Source organism: Muscardinus avellanarius (assembly GCF_963383645.1).
Source record: "Muscardinus avellanarius genome assembly, chromosome: 5".
In the NCBI taxonomy this organism is placed as follows: Eukaryota; Metazoa; Chordata; class Mammalia; order Rodentia; family Gliridae; genus Muscardinus; species Muscardinus avellanarius.
The window spans coordinates 83,805,015-83,829,430 of NC_137790.1; positions in this window are offsets into that span (position 1 = coordinate 83,805,015).

Sequence of the window (24,416 nt, forward strand, 5' to 3'; positions counted from 1 at the left end):
AATTTCATTTTTTCCCATTTAATAATGAAAGATACAGGCACAAGCAAAGAAATGACTTCCTGATGTTGTAGACCCAGGGAAGACTTCAGTCCCAAACTTTCTCAGGTTCAGTGTCTTTTCAGTTTATTCCATACCTCCACACTTGCACATATTTACAGTTTCAAGAGATGTGATTTGACTTGCTCAAATTCAGTATCCACTCTAGTCTCCAGGTATACATAGGCAATGCTCAGTACACCTAATCATTCTTTCACAGTATTCTGGCAGAGAAAGAGGGATTCTGAGCTAGCATTTTGCAGCTTAGAGGTACCATCTGGAAATTGGTTGTCACAATGACTAGGGTATGTTATAACATTAGTAGTCAGAACCAGGGGTTCTAAATGTGTTCCAATGTGTGCATCAATATTGCACAATAAAGAATTTTCCTGTCCAAATATACATCAGAAGTCCTCTCATTGAGAAACTCTTCAGTTCAAATTGCACTTCTAGAGTTTGACCAGGACTCATGAACAAATATTTATTAAACTTCAGTATGGATAAGGATCTCTAAAGCATGTGTCAAAATTGTAAATTGCTGGGTGTTGTAGCTCAGGCTTGTAATCCCAGCATTTGGGAGGCTAAGATAGGACGATCACAGTTCGAGGACAACCTCAGCTACTTAGTGAGACCCTTTCCAACTCAGTGAGACTCTGTTTCAAAATAAAGAATAAAAGCCGGGCATGGTGGCTCATGCTTATAATCCCCACGCTTGGGAGGCGGAGACAGAAGGATTGCACAGGTTCAAAGCCAGCCTCGCTGACTTAAGAGACCCTGTTTCCAAATAAAAATATAAAAAATAGGTGTCTGGGAGTGTAACATGGATGTAGAAGTTTTTCCAGGAACCCCAGTACCACCAAACAAACAAGCAAATAAACAAACAAATAAATAAATAAAAATTAGGTCTGGAGGTCTAGCTTGGAGGTAGAAGGCCCTTGGGTTCCAGCCCCAGTACCGAAAAAAAAAAAAAATTGTAGATCACTAGATCTCCCCTCTAAAGATGCTGATTCAAAATACAAAATTGCAACCCCTTTTAACTGCCCAGGCTTCTCACTGAACATTTATTGTTTGTGTTTCCTACTAGTATCAATATGGTGATTATCAAATCTCTGACTGCCAGGAGAATAGGAGAATGGTCGCAAATGGACAGAATCTGTCGCCAGTATGTCTCTAGTAAGTTTTCAGTACTCCAACTTTCCAACCTGAACTAAAAAACAAACACCTGTCTATCTACCTCCACTTCTTGGAAAGTGTTTGTGACCTCTATCTTCAAAGGAAACCAGGGTCTACTCTCTTCTCCAATGTTGTTTCCCTTACATAAAACACTCTTCTCCAGATCCTTCACCTTATGAACATCTACTCATCCCCCACAGACTTTTCACTCTTTTTCTAAGTTGTCTCCATCAGGAAGAATTAATTGTTCACTGGAATATAGGGTCTGATCTCCATACTGTTAATATGGCACCTATTTTTATTTTCAATAAGTATCTATTAAATCTGGAGGTATGATATATAATATAGGTTTTATATGTTGTAATAGTATATAATATTATAACATAGTGTCCATGACATTACTCATGTGTTATTATTGATTTATGTGTATGTTTTCAGACTCTAACACCTGTATTCATTCACTCTATATTCTTGTGGACTCTGTATTATCAGGAGTCAGGCCTTCAAATGTTCATTCTATTTTCAGTATCTAGCAAAGCTCTTGGTACATTTTTGAAGTTCACAATTGGTTATCAAATTGAAATATAAATTGAGTGCTTTTTAATGATGACTTTGTCAGAGATTCAACTGAAGAAATGAGAAAAATATGGTTCATACAGGACACAGATCCTATCAAACTTTCTTTACACTTAGACGTAGAAGGAGCCTTCCAAACTTCAGTCTCTTATCTTCAGTTTTAGCTCCTAAGTTGGACCTTTCTTGGTAGATATCTAGAGGCCATTCAAGATAGTCTTAAAGAGTTGAAATACAGAGAAGATTGAAATATGAGATACTGCTTTGCAGTCAAAATTCTAACTTTGAAGTCTTGAAGCTTTTTTTTCAGAGATGCCAAAGAAGTATAGAAGCCCAAGAGGTCAGGGTGCCCCAATCCCTGTAAACTGTAAATGGATATACATGATAGGGTGTGGTCTTCCTTGCTGCCATTCACAACCTTTCTCTTGGGCTGGAAAAGCCACTGTTAAAACATTAACATAAAACTTCCCCCAGGGTACCCAGTCACAGCAGAAATGCCTGTGGGTAACCAAACCAAGAGTCATATCACCAGTAAAATGATTCAGTAAAATGAGTCAGTCTCTCAGCATTTTTGCATCAAGGTAGAAGACAGCAGTCAGCCATAGGCTGATCCAGTCCGCAGCAGAGCATTTGTACAGCCAAAAAAAGTGCAAACACAAAGAACTGTATTCCTCTAAATTATACTTATCCTGCTGGGCTGCCTCCAAATGCATCTCTAAGCAAAACAACTGCAATTCCAAAGAATCTGAGTACTAACAAGTTCCTGAGTCACCTGATTATGAAACTCACAAAGTGCTGAAATACTGTAGAGATGGGTTTGAAAAATATATTGTATAAGTAATGTATGTTTGATGAAGAACAATTAAATACAAAGAAACAAACATTAAAAGAAATATGACCTAGGTGAGCAGCCCAGTGAGGTTCTGCTAAGTGTTTAGCTGCTAGCTCTCTGAGAAAATGGATGCATGTTTACATATACCTAAGTTTACTGCAAATTTTAGTGATAATATTCTGTAACACAAAACTTACAATAACATATCACAAAATAGAATATATTCATTACTTTTGGTTAAACTATTATATAATCAACCCATGGTTGCAGTTGATAAATATAATTTCAGTGTGAATGCTGTTTGATATTTTCTAAAATAATTAAAAAGATAAAAGTGAAACTACAAAAAACTTTCCTTGGATCTTTAATTTCGCAGGTAGGTATAATAGCTCACACCTATAATCCCAGTGCTTGAGAAGCTGAGACAGGAAGCTCTCAGGTTCAAGGCCAGCCTCAGCAACTTACCAAGACCCTGTTTCAACATAAAAATTAAGCTGGGCATGGTGGCGCACGCTGGTACTCCCAGCATTTGGGAGGCTGAGACAGGAGGATCGTGGTTCATGGACAGCCTTAGCTACTTAGTGAGGCCCTCTGTAACTCAGTGAGACCCTGTTTCAAGATTAAGAATAAAAAATTGGGCAGGGGGTGTGGCTTGGAGGTCAAATGCCTCTGGGTTCCATCCCCAGACTTGCAATCAAACAATCAATCAATCAATCTTAAAAAAATAAAAATAAAAAACCTGGAAGTGTAGGTTGGAGGTAGAATGCCCTCGGTTCAATTCCCAGTATCAAAAAAAAAAAAAAAAAAAAAAAAAAAGGGAGATGTGTGTGGTGGCGGCACACTCATTTGGGAGGCTGAGATAGGAGGATCCTGGTTAGAGGACAGCCTCATCTAATACTTAGTGAGACAATTTGCAACTCAGTGAGACCCTCTTTCAAAATAAAGAATAAAAAACAGGGCTGGGGATGTAGCTAGGATGTAGAATGCCCCTGGGTTCCATCCCCAGTACGTCAAAAAGAAAAAAATGTGTTTACCCATGAATTATTTGTGAAATCAGAAAATCGTTTTCATATACTGGGATAAAATTTACTTAATTTTTGTGCTTTTCACAATAAAATGGCTCCTATGAACTTTTAGTTTGCGTAATTAACATTTTCTTTATTGCTATATAGGTAGTCTTTTATCCTCTGTTTTTTCTGTTTTAATATTTTTCTATTTATTCCTCTCTTTAAGCAATTTGATTATGATGTGTCCTGGTATAATTTTCTTCATGTACCTTATACTTTGTATTCAGAAAAAAGAAATTGTGGGGATCTTCTTTTCTTTTTAATGTCTTTCTCCTCTACATTTTATTTGTATATTTTTATTATTTTTAAAATTTTTATTGGTTAGTAGTTCTTTAAGTTCAATAAGTTTTTAAATGAAATGTCCAATCTCCTGTTAATCTCCTCCAGTTAAGAATTTATTTCAGAGATTTTATTTTTATCTCTACAGTTTCCATAATTTTTCTATCAGTCATGTCGATGCTGGCATGTTCTCTCTCTTCTCTTTCTTCTAGAACATATTTAATGCAATTGAAATGGGGGTTTCTTGAGAGAAAACCCCGGCGAGTTCTTGTCTACGGAGAGTGAAGAATGACACCCGCAGACCTCAGGAAGGGAATTAAAAGGTTTATTGGAAGCAGCAGGGAATGGGGGGAGAGTGGCTGAACACCCCCAAAGGGGCTGGAACTCTGGGTCCAGCAGCTACCTTCAGGACAATACTTGAGAGTAGCCCAAGCCGAATTGCCTTCAGGTGCAGGCTGCTTTCTTCCAGAGTCCAAGCGATCTGCCAGAGGGAATAGAGAAAAGTGGCCGAACACCCCATAGGGGTGGTCGGAACTCCGGGGTCCAGTAGCTGCCTTCAGGGTCACTACCCGAGTGTCGCCCAAGCCAAGTGCCCATCAGTTGCAAACTACGTTCTCCCAGAGTCCACGAGATCTGCCAGAAAAGAGGTACAGGTCACCCCTAGGGGCCTGGTCAGCCATGATGTCCAGCAGAGGACTTCATGTCACTACTCGAGAGTCGCCCGATCCACGTGCCCTCAGATGCACTCTGCCTTCTCTCAGGGCCAACACGACCTGCAAGAGAGAGAACAGCTCCCCAAAAGGGGACGGGGTCCCGAGCGGGAAAGTCCCCCTTTTGCCATCCGACTGTCCAATGCCTGACTGCTTGCAAGTCCGTCTGTGGTTAGGGTGACTTTTGGGATTCCAAGGAGAATTTGCATAGGGCATTTGCAAGTCTTTTGAAGGGTCTCCTTTCAGGAATGCCAGACTTGCTTGGTGGGTTTGTTGATTAGGAAACTCAGGATGGCTTTGTGAAGCTCTGGCCTTCTTATCTCCTGAGCCTTTGGAGTTTCAGGCATTTGTTGCCCCTCAGGAAACTCAGGAAATTAGCTTTTTTCTACCAAGGCATTTTCCCTATCTGCCTATTTCCTTTCTATCTCCTCCCAATGATAATATTTTAAAAATTTTAAGCAATAATTTTAAATCTGTGCCATATTTGGTCAGTTTTGATTCATTGTCTTCTCCTCACAAGGGTATGGGTTGTTTTCTTGCTTTTGTGCTTTCCTGGTAATTTCTTTCTTTCTTTTTTCTTCTTTCTTTCTTTTCCTTCCTTTCTCTCTCTCTCTCTCTCTCTCTCTCTCTCTCTCTCTCTCTCTTTCTTTCTTTCTTATTTCCTTTCTTTTTCTTGTGATTGTGGTATAGGGCATTGAATACAGGGACATTCTATCTCTGAGCTACTCCCTCATTTTATTTCTATTTTGAAACAGGATCTCCCTAAGTTGCAGAGGGCTTCCCTAAATTGCTAAGGCTGGCAAATAACCTTGAATACTCCGGTTTTAGCCTCACAAGTACTAGCTTTACAGGCATATGCCATCATGCCTGACTTCCTAATAATTTTTTTAATTGTAAAATTTTCCTCGTTGAATCCTGGGATAGTTGGCATTTTTAAAAATAGATGTTTTAAAGCTGGGCGTGGTGGCGCACGCTTGTAATCCCCGCGCTTGGGAGGCGGAGACAGGAGGATCGCGCAGGTTCGAAGCCAGCCGCTCTGGCGTAAGAGACCCTGTTTCAAAAATATAAAATAGGTCTGGGAGTGTAGCCCGGAGGAAGAAGGGCTTCCAGGAACCTCAGTACCACCAAAAAAATAAAAAATAAAAAATAAAAATAAAAATAGATGTTTTAGCTTTATTCTGGTACTGAAGTTACTGGAAAGCAGTAGCATCCTCTTGGGTGTTGCTATTAAGCTTTGTTAAGTGGTGTGCCATAGCATTTTATCCAGAGTTAACTTTCCCCCACTACTGAGCCAAAACTTTTCTTTTTTTAGTTTTTTTATTTCCCCAAGAATTATGAGGATTTCCTTTCTGTCTGCTGAGAAAAGACATTATTACTCTATGTAAGTTCCAATTACTATTTTTCCCCCTCTGAAACCTTCAGATGTCACCTCACCCATACCTTCACCTACTGCTTCTAGAAGATGACTCTTGGGGTTTCCAATTTCTTGCTTGGCTAGCCAGGCAGATAATGGCAGAGTTCTTAAAGACAGGAAATACATGAAGAGAAGAAGGTTTGAATAAAGAAGCAATAAGACAAAGCAATGAATTCTGGCAGAGACTGGGTTACCTCTGCAGACTCTGCCTGGCAACAGGAGTTTGGAGAGAGATTATTTCTTGCAACTGCCATCAAAATGTCTAAGTTCTAAGCTGGGCATGGTGGCGTGCGTTTGTAATCCCAGCATTCAGGAGGCTGAGACAGGAGGATCACGGTTCGCGGACAGCCTCAGCTACTTAGTAAGGCCCTCTGCAACTCAGTGAGACCCTGTTTCAAAATAAAGAATAAAAAATAGGGCTGGGGGTGTTGCTTAAGGTAGAATTTTCCTGGGTTCTATCCCTACTACTGAAAAAAAAAATAGGTCTAAGTTTTAATCACTTACATTTCCTATTTCCTTCATCCAGTTTCCAAGTTTCTGGAAAACTGAAGGATAAGCCTATCAACTTTGTTCACTTAAGCAGAAGGAAATATCATGGGTCCAGGCAATTACCTGATTTACATCTAATTCTAGAGAGAGGAATTTAGATTTCATACATGTCCAGATGAAGTCCTCGCCAAGGGTCATTTGAATACATGTGCTTGGAATTAAGAAAAAGTTAGTGCCCAAAATAGGTACATTGGAGTCGACAATATGTAGAAATTGTGGGAGTGTTTAAACGCATGTTCAGATTGAAGAAAAGGTTGCAGATAGAATCTTTGATAATATTTCAAGAAAAGAGTAGACTAAAAGGAGTAATATATCCATGGAGCTCAAAAACAGACTGAAGGCTAAAGAGCAAGAAATATGTAAGAGCCCAAATCCTTATAAAAATACAACAGTGACCCAGAAATTCCTCCATTCTAGAGATGTATTTCTCCTTTGCAGTTTTTGAACAAAAGAAATATTTCAGATGAAGAAGAGTGACAGTCTATTTTATAAGAAATTTATATATGGAGAGCAATCATAAAAATATTTTCATAGCCACAGAATAAAAGATGACAGAAATTCCAGGTCTTCCTTTTTTTTCTGTATCCTCAGATTCTAACTTCCATGGTAACTTATATAGCATCCCTTCTAGATTAGCTTTTTTGGCAAATATTAACAGTAGAAAATCAGAAAAAGTAAAAAGTCACTGATAGGAGACTGTGGAAGTGAAATGTTTTATTTTAAGCTGGGGTGAGCTTTCCTAAGCAGGGAGTAGGAATCTAGGGAAGCACAAAACCTTTGAGAAATCATATACTTATGGAAGAAAGTATCATATAAATTAAAAATGCCAGCCAGGCATGGTGGCACATGATTGTAATCCCAGCATTTGGGAGGCTGAGACAGGAGGATTGTGGTTTGAGGATAGCCTCAGGTACTTATCGAGGCCCTTTCCAATTCAGTGAGACCCTGTTTCAAAATAAAGAATAAAAAATAGGGCTGGGGTATAGATCAGAGTAGAATGTCCCTGGGTTTCCTCCCTAGTACCACAAATATATATAAATTTAATTTAAATAAATTAAAAATCCCAATGGTTGATTTTTTTCAATGTGGCTCCAGAAGATGAATATAACATATCACAGGCTAATAAATTCTATTGGTTCTTTTACACATAAGGGAGTGGGCAGAAAAATTCTAGTTCAAAGCTTTTATTTTCTATACAAAGTGATAGGCATTTCAGAACCTAGTCTTTCTTTTTGTCACACATCTGAAAAAAGAGAGTTCAATTTTATAATTCAATCAATACATCAGTTTTCATAGGAATTAACCAGCTAGGTATTTGACTGAATTCATTTACCTTCTTGCTTTTATACTACAAATAGGCTATATATGTCAACACAGTCATGTCAGAAGGAGAAAATTTTAAATGAAAAAATATTCAAATCCATAAAAAAGAAAATGACAAAAGCTCATCCAAGTCTAGATTTCAAAACACAGTATTTATAGTAGAAAAAGAAAAAATATTAATATCTACTCAAATTGTAGGTGAATGTGGGATGTGTGAAAAACCTGACTACACCTACGAAGTCTTCATATCCACAGTATTTTTTTTCAAAATACATGTTCTGTTTTTACAGTTAACATAACTTTAAAAAAATGCTTTGAGAATTATTGAAAAATTAAAAAAAAACATTTTTTATATGTTGTTGAATGATACTAGCCCTTACCCGCAGGTTAATTTTTGCTTTAGGATCTACTATAAGAAAATGTAATATTTTGGAAAGTCTGCTTTAACACAAAACATATAAAGAAAATAATACATATAATTTAAAAATGGAACACTACAATGTTATATCTGGTTCATGATAACATAGCTTTGATAAATAATTAGTTCTAAAAACCCACTGCTAATTGGTGGATAATATTTTAGTGCATTTTTATTGATTGAGAATTATATCCTCTACAATTTGTGAGTTTGATTCATTTAGCTATTTTTTTTTTGGTCTTGACTGCAGACAAATGCAGATATTAACCCTTTTCTATAGACTTGCAACTACTTGGCCTTAGATGCAGACATAATAGTTGTGGGGAACTTTCTGGAAATCCATACTTATTCTGGAAATTATAAATTTATATTAATCTGATAGAGTCTACATATTTTTGACATGATAAAATTCTATAGAAGATGGAAAATAATCAAATAAGAGTTTTGGTTTGTCCAGTGAGTGTCACACAACCAAGTAAGGGATATAACTGGGAATTAACTTTCTGACCAAGTGATAAGTTTCCATTAAATTCCATTGCTTTGCTCTGCAATTAGCATTGATATAGTCTTAGTTATTGAATACCATGCTATAATGGAGAACATCAAACAATTGATTTCAAAATCAGGAAAACCTGGATTTTAAGCCTAGCTTTATACTTATTAGTTGTTTGGCTCAAAATATTATTTTTATTCTCTGCATCTCAGCTTCTGAGCTATAAGTTTTTTAATTGTAAACAATACCGATCTTGTAGCACTGTGGTAAGGATTAATTGAGATAATGCACGTCATACTTTGAACAAAGATCCACACATTGGCTTTCAACCCATGTACGTGTTCTCTCTCTAAAAGAAAATACATTGTTTTGATAAAATTGGTTGCTAGAGACAGAAGCCCAAAACAAACCAAGTAGGATAAAAGAACACTAAAATTGCGATCTATTCTAGTCCTCATTTTCTACAATCTACTCTGATTTCTTAAACTCAGCACAGATGTGGACTAGAATAACTGCTTTATATGGCTTTAGGTATTTCAAACCTTGATGGACACTTGTACATCATATTCAATAAGCAAATTTCATTTTTTAAAAAATGTACTAGACTTGCATTGCTCGCAAACAAAACTATGGGATTGTCAGGCAGCTCCAAAGAAAATGGAACCAAGTACATGAGCATTTAAAGCATTCTCTCTATCTCCTCTCTCTGCTAACCACCTTATTTGTTCAGATCATATCTCTCTCCATTTTAGAAATGTGGCTACCTACAAATCTCAGACTCACATCTCTATACTTTGCCACTACAGAGTGACTGAACCTATTTTCTTGATCCCAAATTGAAACATCAAACTCCTATTGGTCAATCCAATTCCGGGCTAATCTCTTGAGGGAAGAAAAAAATAATTCTATTTTGCTTTGGGTACTTTGCACCCCTGCCACATATTAAGGAACTTGGGGCCATTATTAAGGCAGGCTCTATGAAAACACAGCAAAGTATTATACTGAATTCTAAAATAAAGGTTGATTTGATAATAAGATGTTATAATAAGCAGTAATCTCTTAAGATAGAAGCAACAAACATGAGATGCTTGCTCATCAATTCCTGAAGAATATAGACAGTCTTGCTTTGTGAAAAAATCTGGTGCCAAGTAAATATAAGAAAAGATACAGACCTCAGATTAAATTCAAAAAATTCACTGCTGTCTGCCAAAAGACAGAGAAAGCAAACAAGATACTTTCTTTACCATAAAAGAAAACAAAGGCAAGCAGGAAGAAGGCTTTTATGTGAATGATACTTCTACATCTTTTACATGGTTTAGTGAAATGTAGATGTGGTACAGATGGATGATAAACTTTCTGCTTACAATTTGCGTGATGGAATGGGTGTTCTTCATTTTAAGCAAACATGACAAAGAATTAAGTAACTAATAAAAGAGATCTTTGTACTTTATTTGTTTTATAGAAAGACAGAAAGAAAGATTATTTGTAAAAGTCTTCTTTAATACACTGCACATTACTAAACAGCTCAATGGATGTGTACAAATTTCATTCTCTCACTTTTTATTGAAAAATTAAATTAAAATATATGAGAAATTGGATCAAAGTGGAAGGTTAAAAACTCTTAACTTAGTCTGTAAAGACTATAATTTGGACAGTTGGAATATGATGAATGCTTATAAAGGATCCCAAATCATTTACGTGTATTGAGCATGACAGTTTGAAATCATACTAAAATATGACTCAATTTCTAAGAATTATGTATACACACTATGCTAATTATATTAATTTTTGTCTACCTTATCTTTAAGCAAAGTGAGAAGATTAGAAACTGTATGAAAGAGCAACTAACTAGTTTTAATCTATTTTGCTTACCTCATGCTTTGGTGTGTGCATGTGTATGTATGGGGGGATAATAATTCTTTGGAAAAGAATGTTTTCTACTTTATCAAGAAGATAATTGCTGGTCTGACATTCTGATTTTGGAGCTACATTCCTCTGAGACTCATAACAGATCTTATCCTTGCACATTGTCAGCCTGGACAAAGCCTGAACATAAGCTTTCCTGTGATGGTCAGGGATGAAATGATCTCAGACTTGGTTTCAAGGGTTCGAGCATGTCATGGTTTGTGATTTCTCTTCAGTGTCTAGCATAGTGTCTGGTTCATGATATATGATAAGCCAAATTGTGACTATCATTGATTGATACATGGAGAGAAAAGACACAACGGTGATTTTTCAAAGCTCCTATTGAAATAGATCTTCCCTTGGCATCTATCATGTATCAATTCAAGAAGGATTTCAGTAATAGGCGTTATTACATGCCAAGGCATTTGTAATATGATAAGGGGACTTTTGCTTTTAAGACACCTCTTGAATTCATCCCAAGTAGATAAGAGCTGGGAGTTACTGATGCCAATGTGAATGGAGCTCACAATAGATTATGGTTTAGATTGCAAGAAACAGGTGTCTTTGCCATAAAATTGTCCAGAACTATGAACCAAATTAGTTTAGGACCAAAAGAATCACCAAACAAAGATTTGCATGTAATACAGACAAGTTTTATAAAGAAAGTTCATATCTTCCTATAGTGACTAATCGAGGTATATAGAAGATGTTTAAACCCAAATTCTAATCCTGATTCTGTCATGTTATGGCTTCTTTCTTGTGAAAAAAATATTTCAGGCTTATCTTTTACATTTCCCACTCATGCCCTGGAATTACCAATTTCTATAGTCTTTTAATGGGAAATGTTATTTCAGCATCATAAACGAGTTAGTAGCAATATTGAGTGCTTCTTCATTTCACATTATTTATAGATCTGTCTAGTGGGAGAAAAAACTGGGAAATATACATGTGTTTAAAACAAATGGCCAAAAGATTTAATACAGCAGATTAGGGGAACTCATTACTAGCCTTCTTCTTCACTAGATAGAATCAAAACAACTGGAGATCATCTGTGGCTGACTGGGAGAATGCTGAAGTTTGATGATGGACACACAGAGACTGTGGACAGTGGAGCAGAGGGAAATGGAGTTTTTCAACATATGAAATGTGTCTGAAGGTACTACTCACAATAGCCAAAATATGGCTAGACTAGCCAAAATTAGACTAGATGCCCATCAATAGATGAATGGATAAAAAAAATTACACACACACACACACACACACACACACACACACACACGTACAAACACATGTCTTGAGTATTACTCAGCCATAAAAAATGAAAACATGTAATTTGGAGAAAAATGGATAGATCTGGACAATATAAAATTAAGCAAGATAAGCCTCTTTTATGTGGAAAATAGAAGAAAATATAAAAAAGGTATTACCCAGCAGTAAAAGAAAAATATAATCTGAATGTAGAATCTACTAGAGAAGGGAATGAGGATCCAGGGGGGAGTGCAGACCTTCCTAGTTACAAGCAAGTGTAGAGGGAAAGTAGACATAATCAAAATATATAAGTAAATGTCATAGTGAAGCCCATGAATTTATACAATTAACATTAATTAATGATTATAATAAAAATAAAAGATAAAACAAGTTATGAAATTGCACTGAAACTTCTCATTAAATTTAGACTATAAAGGTTTTTCTTTATCTTCTTCTGTGTCATATTGGTATCTTCTTCATTCTAAAAGGAGAATCCTAGTTCTTCATGACAGAAGATGACAGAAGCTTGTTCTCTAGAAGAAAGATTCATGGGCAAAATACTTCACATTTTTAGCATATTTATAACTCTGTGTTTTTCCTTAACTATGCAAAAGTCAATCTTGATGGGTACACAATCATCAGATCACATTTTCTTGAGCATCATAAGTATACTAACTACCCATTTTCTTTTTGGCATAAGATACTGCTATAAACAATTTGATTTGGGTTGTATTTTCTGTTATTTTCTGGTAGTACTCAAAATACATTATTCGGTTGCTTTATGAGACTTCTTGGTTCTGTCTATCTCCTCATACTTAATGGCCTCTTCTGTTTTTTTTTTTTAATCAAGATTCAATTTTATTTAAATTTGTTTGTCATTTCTTCTCTGTATAAGACCCTTCCAGCCAGGATCTTACTTACCACAAGCTCCTGCATTCCCTGATGTTGGACTGGGCAGATCCTGCTACTTACAATGCTGTTCTGAAAATTGGCCTGGAATACCCATTTTCTGTGTTGGGATTTTCCTCTCTTCAGGTCTGTCAGATTCTTTCTGTATCACTCACGGTCTGATTCCATGCTGACAGTTGGTCTGTTTTGCATTAGTGGAGTTTCTTTGTCACATAATTTAATTGCACATGTTGTTTATGGCCTTTTTTTGTTTTGACTATTTTGCTTTGCCTTCTAGCTGCTTTGTTTTCACGTAGGAGGTTCACATGATCGACAAACTATGCTGTTATCACCATCTTTTCACTAAGGCATTAATTTTGAGTTGCTTAAGAGATTTAAAGTATTCTGAAGAAATATTCTTATCTCTTTCCTCAAACTATATTGTTGAAGGCAACTACATTGAGCAAGAGCCAGGATAATATGTGGTCACAGGAAGACCAAGCTGAAGTTACTAAATAAGTTTTGCATCTTAACAAAGAGGCATCATATCACTCATACCTTCATTGACAACATGACAGAGATGGAAAATATTAAGTTATGTCACATGGAACTAGACAAATACAGAATGAAGTATATTTTACAGGACCCTTGACCTGTTTATGTATGTGAAAGAACTATATATAAAACAAATTCTGAGATAGAGAATCTATACTATATTAAAAGTAATATACCAGCTCAAAGCATTGTCACATTGAAATAAAATAAATTTTTGCAGGACAATACTGTGAAAATGCATATTTTGATGTGTTAATATTTAACTCTGAATGAGAGGCCAAAGAGAATCAAAGGGAAGGTCTTAATCAATAACTATTGTCATGGAAAAGGATATTTTGACTCTCTAGTGGCTATTGATAGAAGGGTGCAAGTTGAGGAATACCAAAGATCTCAGATACTGTGTGTAGCCTCAAAGTACCATTACTTATATCTTTAATGATAAAGGAGACAATTCTGAAGAACGAATGTAAAAACAGCAACTTTCTTTAGTTATTGTCTTTTCACACAATGATTTTAAACTTAAAGTTGCAATAACATCACAAAGGAATATTTTCCCTGAATGAACACTTTGCTTCTGTGAGGCCATCTCACCCCTAAATGTTTTAGCAGGTAAGCCTAACAAAGACCTTTTCTTATATAACCATAACACAGACATCAAAATACGTAAATGGGTGTTGATTCATCATTATCTTCTAATAATCAGACCACATTTACCTTTCTCTCAAGTGTCTCCAAATTTCCTTTATTTTCAAAATATACAATCTATGTTGCCTTTAGTTGTCGTTTTATTTCTTTTATGTTGGAACAGTTCTTCAGTGTTTTGTTTTTTTTTTTACTTTAACCTTGACATTTTTAAAAATCAAACACTTTTCGTTTTCAAAATGTCTCTGTCTGGTGATACTGGGGATTGAACACAGGGATATTCTACCTTTAAGTCACTCTCCTAACCTAACTTATTTTTATTTTGAAACAGAATCTTGCTAAGTTATTGCACCCTGGCCTCAAATCTGTGATCTTACTGTTTCATTCTCCCAAGTAGTGGGATTACAATGGCACATGACCTAATCTAGAACTCTTGACATTATCATTGGATAGCTGAATTGTCTTGAAAGGGTAGGTAATTTCTCAATCTTGGATGCTATTGTCTTACTTGGCAAGAGAGTTGTATGTGATGATCTCCAAAGTTCTTTCCAGCTTAAAAATGTTTATGATTTTCCAAAAGTTTACTCTGTACAACTATGCTGATGTCATGTTTAAATCTAGTTATTCATTATTCAAAGAAAGAACTTGTAGAAGGTTATACATGCATCTATTCACATTGCCAGAATGAATCATCAATTACAGGAACAACAGCTTACCCTTTCAAAGATAGCAACACATCCTTTTGACCATTCTCATTTAAAAGCAAACAATGTTGCTGGGCACGATGGTGCATGTTTGTAATCCCAGTATTTAAGAGGCTGAGACAGGAGGATCTGGATTGGCAGCCAGCCTCATTTTTAAGCCTAAGAAACTAAAGAGTCTATTATAAGAAATCTAACCTATTGACTGCAGTTGGATTACAGATAAACTTTGTGTGGCTACTATACTCTCTATAGAACTCTCTACAAACACTTATTGCCAGAATTGTTTCTAGCAAGAAATTTTTGTATCCTGGGGCAAACATGAATTATGATAGAGGTTAGCTCCCCCTTCTCCTCACCATTGATTTTCTTTTTTTCAAGGACTCTTCAGATTACATTCAACCTGAATGCCAGGAAGGAAGTTGATTCCTTTTTAAGTGGGCTTCTTCCATGGCCCCTCACCCTGCTTGGGTTCCCATTTGATATCAAACATTGATGAACAGCAAACAAAACCAATTCCCAGAGCTGCTGGTTTTATTTTACCAAAGTGAACCTGAAACAGGCTATCCTGTTACAACAAAAAGGAAAAAATCATTCTAAGTCAAATCAATCTCCAACCCACACACACTTCCTCAAACCAAAACACAGCACTAGCACAATCCCAAGGTGGTCGAGTGGTTTAACCACAAATATCCTGGCAGCTATGTGATCTGACTTTAGTTTACACAGCTGAAGTGGGATGGTGGGGCCCCTGGTTAGTACAAGAAAGGAAAGAAACTGTGATGGATATGTGCCCACTGTGGTCAACGTGTGGTCAAATTTGTCTTTGGACAGACACAATGGGGATTTCATGTCTGAGCATAAAAGAAAAGCCAAAGAAAAAAAGAAAGACAATTAATCCTGCAATATATCTCCTGTATGCTATAAATTCTGGGTTAGGTAAGGGTAAGGAATAGAAATAAAATTAAACATGAATATGGCATGCTCTCTAGTTAGGTATAACACAAAAGAGAAACTCTTATTTGCTATAATAAATAAAGAAAATGATACAAAAAACCCAAAGTACATGACATTAGTCGACTATCCATGAATGCAGGTAAAAAATAAGGAAAAGAAGAAGAAATGCAAAGTAGGGCAAAGAATAGTCTTAGCCATTTAGTCACAGAATAATGAGATGTCAGTTATCCTTATTTAATCATTATACTTTATATACATGTATCAAATTATGACATGGTACCCCATATATATATGTGTGTGTGTGTGTGTGTGTGTGTGTGTGTGTGTGTGTGTGTTAAGTGCTTAGATTTTAGAAGAAAAATATATCAGGAAATTTATACTGAGGGATGAAAAGAATATGTATTAGATATCTTAAAGTAAAAGAAAACTCATTGAGTGTGGGTACAGTTCTTTTAAAAAAGTGAGTATGTAGGCACTTTGTTTGAAAGTAATTATCTTGACTCTGTGACCCACTTAGAATGTTGCAGTCAACTGCTTGAGGAAGATAGGCCCAGAGACATAAGTGCCTCTGTCACTCAGAAGCAAGCAGATTTGTTGACCTTGATTTGTTTCCAGGAATAGCCATCATTAACCCAGAGGTGAGATTATCTTCTACACTCCTGAGAATGCAGCCCCAAAATGCCAATAGTTGCATTACTATCACCAGATTCGGCAATCATATTCACCATTCTCAAGTATGATTTGCACTTGCTTGCTTTTGGACTACTCACTTCTTATCATATTGAAGAGACTCTATGACTATCATCTCTCCACATGCAAATTATATCCTTCCTTTAAAGCTCATTCTGTGAATACATACTCTTGAAGATTTCTAGGACATGCCCACAAGAAGTAATGATTACCTGTTTTAAAGTCCCTAAAACTCTACATTGTCCATGCTTTAGAGCCCTTACTTTATACAGTCTTGTTTTATAGATTTTGGTACATGCCCTACATTCTCTATAAGGCCTGGAGGGCACAAGATTGTTCTTATTTTTTACCCACTCAACACTAATCATGACTGAACAGGATCTCCTGGGAGTTCAACAAACTTAGTAATAAATGAATAATTATTCCCTGTTGTCATATAGTGAATAACGCTGATGATTGTATAACCAGGATAAGTTACTACTATTCAATTAATTCCAAGTTTCAGTGACAAATAGAAAGGGTTATTTCTCATTCATATTGTAAGTCAGTTGTGGATTGATTGCAGGGTTTCTTCTAGATAATTCTGACTCAATTATGAAAGAAGATGGAATCTTTGATCCTTGAAGAATTGATAATTACTATGGAGAACAAAAAAGAAAAATGATAAATCAAATACCAGTCTGCAAAAGCATTCTGCCTAGAGTGAATTTTAACATTTATCATACATAAATATGATGACATGCTATTGTCCAAAGATAGCCAAATGACACGTTTTACTTAAAGTTGTTCAAGGAAATACAATTATCCTTTGTGCCTATAATATTCAGTGAATAGTTCTAATGATAACTAAAAGATCTTAATAAATCCACTATAGTTCTCCAAGTTTTAACTTATCATTCTATAAGTGTGGAAGGATGGTATTTTGTACCAAATCTTATTTTATAATTTTCTTAGAAGTCTAGAATAGAAGTAAAAAATCATGAAAATCCACTTTATCTATTTTTGTTGTTTGTTTGCTAGTTTTTGTTTGGTACTAGGCATTGAACACAGTAGTATTCTATCCCTGAACTATACCCCTAGCTCTACCTATCTTATATATTAGTTTGAAAAGGGTCTTGCTGAATGGCTGATGGCCTACTAAGATGTTGAGGTTAGTTTCAAACCTGTTATTCCCCTGTCACAGCCTCTCAAGTACTTGGATTACAGGCATGTTTCACCACACCCTTTTAAATTTTAACGAATTTTATATAGTAAACAGAGAGATAGATAGTCTAATAAAACATATTTAGTAATCTATTATTTTACTGTATATAAGGCACTATACTACCACTACAAATGTTTCTATTCTTATGAAATGAAAGACATAAAAATCTAAGGGAGCATTGTATTTAATAAAGTGATAATTAAACATTATTTAATAAGTGATTTTGTTTTGTATGCTTTCTACTGACAACACAGCTCTTCAAGGAAGGTAGGAATGGAATACAACATTGTCCATAAGGCATTTAAAAGTTTAAATGATTTACCTTTGATAAAGACATTTTTTTTCCAAAAGAAAGGCTCATTCATCTATCTATCTATCTATCTATCTATCTATCTATCTATCTATCTATCTATCATCTATCCATCTGTCTTTCCATTATCTATAAATTACTATATGTATATAATTTTGCTCATTATAAACTGTTGAGCTATTCCAAGCCAAGTAACTCCTCAAATAGAAATTCAAGATTTTACTGATTATATTTTATCTCAAAGAAACATATACAGAAATAAATGTGCATTTCTGCATCAGGGATAGGGAAGCAAAAATGGAGAATGACTAGAAGAGGGAAATGACTAAAAAGTAGCTAGGACCAAGGCAATGGGCTGCAAAAGTAGTTGTTTCAAGGTCTGACACCTTTCAGCTATTGTCACCAGAGTGCACTAGGCAACTCTTGGAGCAGAATTGAGTCCTAAAATTGGTGAATACTTAAAACTAAACAAGACCAGAGAGTCATTTTTTTGTGTGTGGTACTGGGGTTCTTGGAAACCCTTCTACCTCTGGGCTATACTCCCAGACCTATTTTCATATTTTTATTTGGAAACAGGGTCTTTTAAGCCAGCAAGGCTGGCTTTGAACCTGCGCCATCCTCCTGTCTCTGCCTCCCAAGTGCGGGGATTAAAAGTGTGGGCCACCATGCCTGGTGAGAGTCAGTTTTTAAAAGGAGGTAGTGGGGAAAAAATACAGGCTTTGGTGATCAAAATACTTGGTATTTATTTACTACATCTCATGAAAGGTGCCCAGGTGAAGGTATCATCCAGAGATCCCTGAAATCTCAAATTCCATAGTGTGACAACTAGGGATAATAAAATTAATTTTGATTCCACCATAGATTCAATTAATTCCAAACAAGGTAGAGAGAGAACATCTTCAAAGTTCCCAGTCACATTATTTGCTTACAAAACCTCCAGCTGCATTCATCAAACCAGCACCTCCATGCATATTCCTGATAGAGAAGACTCTGAGATTGGGGTAGGTCTATTAATCACCTACCTTAGAACTCAACACACTCCTCTCCTCTGTTCTTTTCTTTCCTACAAATGGTAGGGAAACAAAGCTTTCTGTCCTCTGGTAGTCCAATGATTATATTATTTCTACATTTGTCTGAAGAGAAAAGGAACTCTCCACAGGATTATGGGAAAGAAGACTTCATTCCTGAAAGCCCTCCCTGTTGTTGTTGTTGTTGTTTTTAACCTGGCAATATATTGAAACTTCTTTGAAGACTTATTTTATAGATATGATTCTGTAGCTTTAAAATAATTGAGGTGGCTATCCTAAGACCTTACTTCATGCAAATTTATTGCTTAACTCAGAAGAATCATAAGGCATAAGGCAGATGCAAAAGATAAATTGTATTAGTCTATTTTCTGTTACGATAGCAAAATATCTGAAGCTGCATGCTCTGGTCTGAATCTGGAATACATGTCCCTCACGAGGTCATGTGTCAAAGGCTTGGTCCCATTGCAGCACTGTCTAGAGATGGGGATTTTTTTTTTAATTTTTTGAGGTACTGGGACCCAGGAGTCCATCCACAGCCCTATTTTTTATTCTTTAATTTGAAATAGGGTCTCACTGAGTTGCCCAGGACCTGTCCACAAACACAGACCACAAACCACAATCCCGCCTCAGCTTCTCAAATGCTGAGATTACAAGCATGCATCACCATGCCCTGCTTGAGATGGGGCTTTTGAGAAAGAAGACCATAAGGGATCTGATCTCATATGTGGATTAAACTATTTAATAGGTTAGTAATTTTAATAAAAAAGGAAAGAGGTGGAAATGGTAGGTAGGTGGGGCATGGTTAGAGGAAGTAAATCATTGGGGTCATGCCCCTGGGTGCTATATCTTGTCCTTGACCCATTTCTGATTGCTCTCATCTTGTCCTTGACCCCTTTCTGATCTCTATCTCTCTGTTTATCTCTCTCTCTCTCCACTTCCCAGCTGTCAAGAGCTGAGCATTTCTTCCTCTACCACATTTTTCTGCCATGATGTTCTGCCTCGACTCAGGCCCAGAGCAATGGAATCAACTGGCCACATACTAAAACCTCTAAAACTGTGGTGGTCCAAAATAAGGTTTCTCTCCTTTAAGTATTTATTTTCAGGTATTCTAGTAACAGAGACCACACTGAATATCACACTGGGTCACATTACAAAGAAGTTTATTCAGCTCACACTTACGGAGGTTCATGGACAGGACACTGGTCTCAGCTTGGCTTTAATGAGGACCTGAGGTGAATGGCATCACAATGGAAAGAGGATATACTACAGGAAGACATCTTTGCAAGATAGAAAACCTAAGAGGCCAAGGAGTAGCTATGCTTGTTCTTTTATAAGAACCCTCTTTCAAGAACTGACTTGGGAGCCAACTTTATTCTCTTCCAAAGGCAGTGCCCTCAAAGTCCTAAAGATGTCCCCACACTAGATTCTGCCTCTTAGATGGCCCACTACTTAGCATTGCACATCGGGGTCCAGAGCTTTCAATATACAAAGCCTTGGAGGAAAATACCAAAACTACAGCAAAGATACATAATGAAGGGGTGAGGGTCTTTAGGAGGGATAGCTTGTTCTACTTCTCTTTTGTTGGACTTAGTTCCAAGTAGAGATGGTCTAAGACTATTGATTGCACTGTGGTGAGGTTAGGGACATTCTGAATGAGCTTAGTGCCATAATACTTTAATGCAGTGGTTTTAACATTTTGTGATATCACAAACCATAAGAAATAATAAATTAGGGTCTTGGTACACAGTTGACACTTTGAGAGCACAGTGACAACCAGTAACCTTCACTGTGATGTACAGAGCCAAAATCAAATAATTGTATAGTTTCCTATTAACATAAATAGTTTGATTTAAAAATGTGTTACAAAAGTCTTAGGTCCTTCTGTAGTATATTTATTAATTGAAGATTAGAGAACTGATCAAAGAAAAATTTCTTAGTGTAATTGTTTATTGTTTAATATGTGTGTAAAGATTCTTAAAGTAAAGTCTGCTCTCTTGAGAAAATCTAGATTCCAAAGTAGATTTGACTATTTTGAATACTACGAAAATTAGTAAAGTCTTACATTTTTTTCTCTTGGAATTCAACCTTCCTGAAAAGAAAAAAACAAGAAAAAGTAAAAATTGTATTCACTATTCACTAGCAAAATCACTATTCTACTATCAAAAGTCTTTTTTTTTTTAAACTGGACAATCAAACCCAGGGTCATGTACATGTGTGGCAAGACTCTTTCACTGAGCTAAATCTCCAGACCATTTGATTTTTTTAAAAAATAGTGTCACATTAAGTTGCCAAGGATGGCCTCAAACTTGCTATCCTGTCTCAAATTCCTAATTTCCTGAGATTATAGTTATTCACCAAAAGTCTGTCTTGTCTCTTTTTCTCCTCTTTTTTCCTTCCTTCCTTCCTTCCTTCCTTCCTTCCTTCCTTCCTTCCTTCCTTCCTTCCTTCCTCCCTTTCTTCCTTTCTTCTCTCCTTCCTTTTCTTTCTTGCAGCCTCACTGTCTCTATTTAGACTTTCCAATTCATCTGTATGCAATAAAGTACTTGTTCTGTGCCTAACCTTCTCAATGTCTTACAAATCTGAGTATGAAGACACTCCCAGTTCTAGATAGAAGGCTTCTGATCTATTATCTGGAGAGAAGGAATAATATCATTGAGCATGCATTTTTTTTTCCTCTTAGGTACTTTATTTGTGATTTGGTCATTAAACTCTTGACAACACTTAAAATAGGACTTATTATTCTTAGATTATAGTGGAGATATTTGTTTTTTGTTTTTTCAGTACTGGGGATTGAACCCAGGGGCATTCTGCCTTTGAGCTACACCCCCAGCCCTATTTCTTACTCTATATTTTGAAACAGAGTTTCACTAAGTTGCAGATGACCTTACTAAGTTGCAGAGGCTGGCTGAGAACCTGCATCCTTCTGTCTCATCCTACCAAGTACTGGAATTACAAATGTTTGCCACTACTACTACTCCACTACTGGCTAGTGGAGATATTTGAACCTATGAAAAATTTCCAGACCCATTTATATCTGTTTTCCCTACTAGATAATTACATTTCCTTAGTTCTTTATCTGAGGCTTCTTAAAATTTCAGGTAAATAGTAGAAATAACTAAAAGATCTCCAGCAATTTCTCAAATATCAGATAGTAGTAGTTTCAGAAAAAAAATTTTTTTAATGTAACACATAAAGATGTTACATTTCTGGAATAAATCTCTCTCTCTCTCTCTCTCTCTCTCTCTCTCTCTCTCTCTCTCTCACACACACACACACACACACACACACACACACACACTCACACACACAGTTGTTGAACCCAGAATCGTTCTACCTCTGAGCTAAGCCCCCAGCCCTTTTTGAGTTTTTAAATTTGAAACAGGGTCTCAGTTAGTAATTGAAGCTGGCCTCATATCTATTATATTCCTGTCTCAGCCTTCCAAGTACTGAAATTAACAGGTATGTGCCACTATGCTTGGATAAATTATAAGTATTTTGATGGCCAATAAATTAATAGTTAAGACAAGTGTTTTGTAGATAATGGGTGATACTCTAATGAGATTAGAACCTATTTGTTAATAGCTATCAACAACACATATTCTAGGACCCTTCATAGAAGGTGCCCTATTACTTACATTTCTATCTTTTGTAAAAAGTCTGAATAAGAGTAATGCAGGCCTGTGCTACAGGGATAGTAAACTTCTTTCTTGAATGAACCTATGAGATCTATTTCACATCTGAGCAAGATTTAATTGACTTTATTTCCTTTCTCTATTTTGTAGAGAAGATTTTCACAAATATTTCTATGACTGGAAGTCACTTTTGACCTACAACCATACATACATATATACATACACAAAAACCTATATATGGACATAACATATATATGCACAGAATTCATGTTAGTGTTTGGTTCACATCTTAGTTTTAATCACATTTATTAGTTTTAAGGTTGCTTAAGCATATATGGTCCTAGTATTTTCAAAATATAAAACTATCAAGTCTTCTATGTATATAGTGGTGGTTGATGAAAGAATGGAGAATACTAAGGAAAAAATACTTTATATATGGATTATGCTTTACAAAGGGCTTTCATTTTCTTATTCCATATAATTCTTAAAACAGACTTATCAGAAGGTAGAAGATATCTTATCAATGCATTTAGTAAGTAACCTGAAGCTCAGATTCATGTTCAATATCACAGATACAGTAATAGAACCAGAACTGAAATCTAGATCATTACAACCTAAATCCAGTATTTATTTATTTATTTATTTATTTATTTATTTATTTATTTATTTATTTTGTGATACTGGGAATGGAACCCAGGGGCCTTCTACCTCTAGGCTACACTCCCAGACCTATTTTATATTTTTATTTGGAAACAGGGTCTCTCTCACTGTGATGAGAGCCTCACTACATAGCTGAGGCTGGTTTTGGACCTGTGCAATCCTCCTGTCTCAGCCTCCCAAGTACTGGGATTACAAGCATGCGCCACCACGCCCAGCTCCCGTATATATTTTATCATAATTCTATAATCCTGGTTATAAAGATTTTATTTGATCATTTCTTTCCTCCTCTCTCTTTCTCTCCCTCTATCTATCCATCCATTAGTCCTCCAGCTAAATAGCTTTGCATTTGTTTAGGTCTGAGGTTTTCTGAGAATACAAGTGATAATTCTCTTTATCCAGTTTGGTGCAAAAATGATTTTAAATGTTGTTGGATTCACAGCACCCTGACCCACGGGGTTCAACTTCTGCCCCTCAGGACTAGAAATTTTCTCTGCTTCCCTCAGTCACTTTGATGAATTCAGCCCACGAGTGTTATGCAGAAATTTTAAATACAAGTCTTTAATTTAGCAGATCCACCCACAAGGTTCCAGAAGCTTAAGTCAGCATGAGTCTTTGGGAAAATATCACCCTGGAAAAAATAGTACATGTGAGAAAAATACTGTGAATTTAGAAGCATTTGTTTTACAAACTACAGATGCAGAGTGAAAGAAAATGACATCTCGCTTTGATATTAAGCATTCCTCCATAACACATCCATCTGCAACATGTTTTGCAGTCACTTACCCGCTAAACCTCACCACACACAGATTTGCACACGAGGCACAATACAGCTGACCCCGTTTTACAGATGGAGAGAACAGAAACACACAGTGATTCAATGAACTTCTCAAAGTTTCCAATCAGTTTTCAGACATCTGCCATTGGGCAGGAGTGAACTAAGAGAACCACACTAGTCTTTTATTAATGTTGAAAAAAGGAAATTGTATCAACTTCAGTTTTCGCTTTTTAGGAGGGGATTGCTGGCCGAGATCTGTTTAAAAGGACAACCAAGGGACTTGTCTGGAAGCCATTTTGTGTAGCAAAGTAACAGTCTTTAATTCACTTAGGTACTTATTTAGGGTAGGCTAGA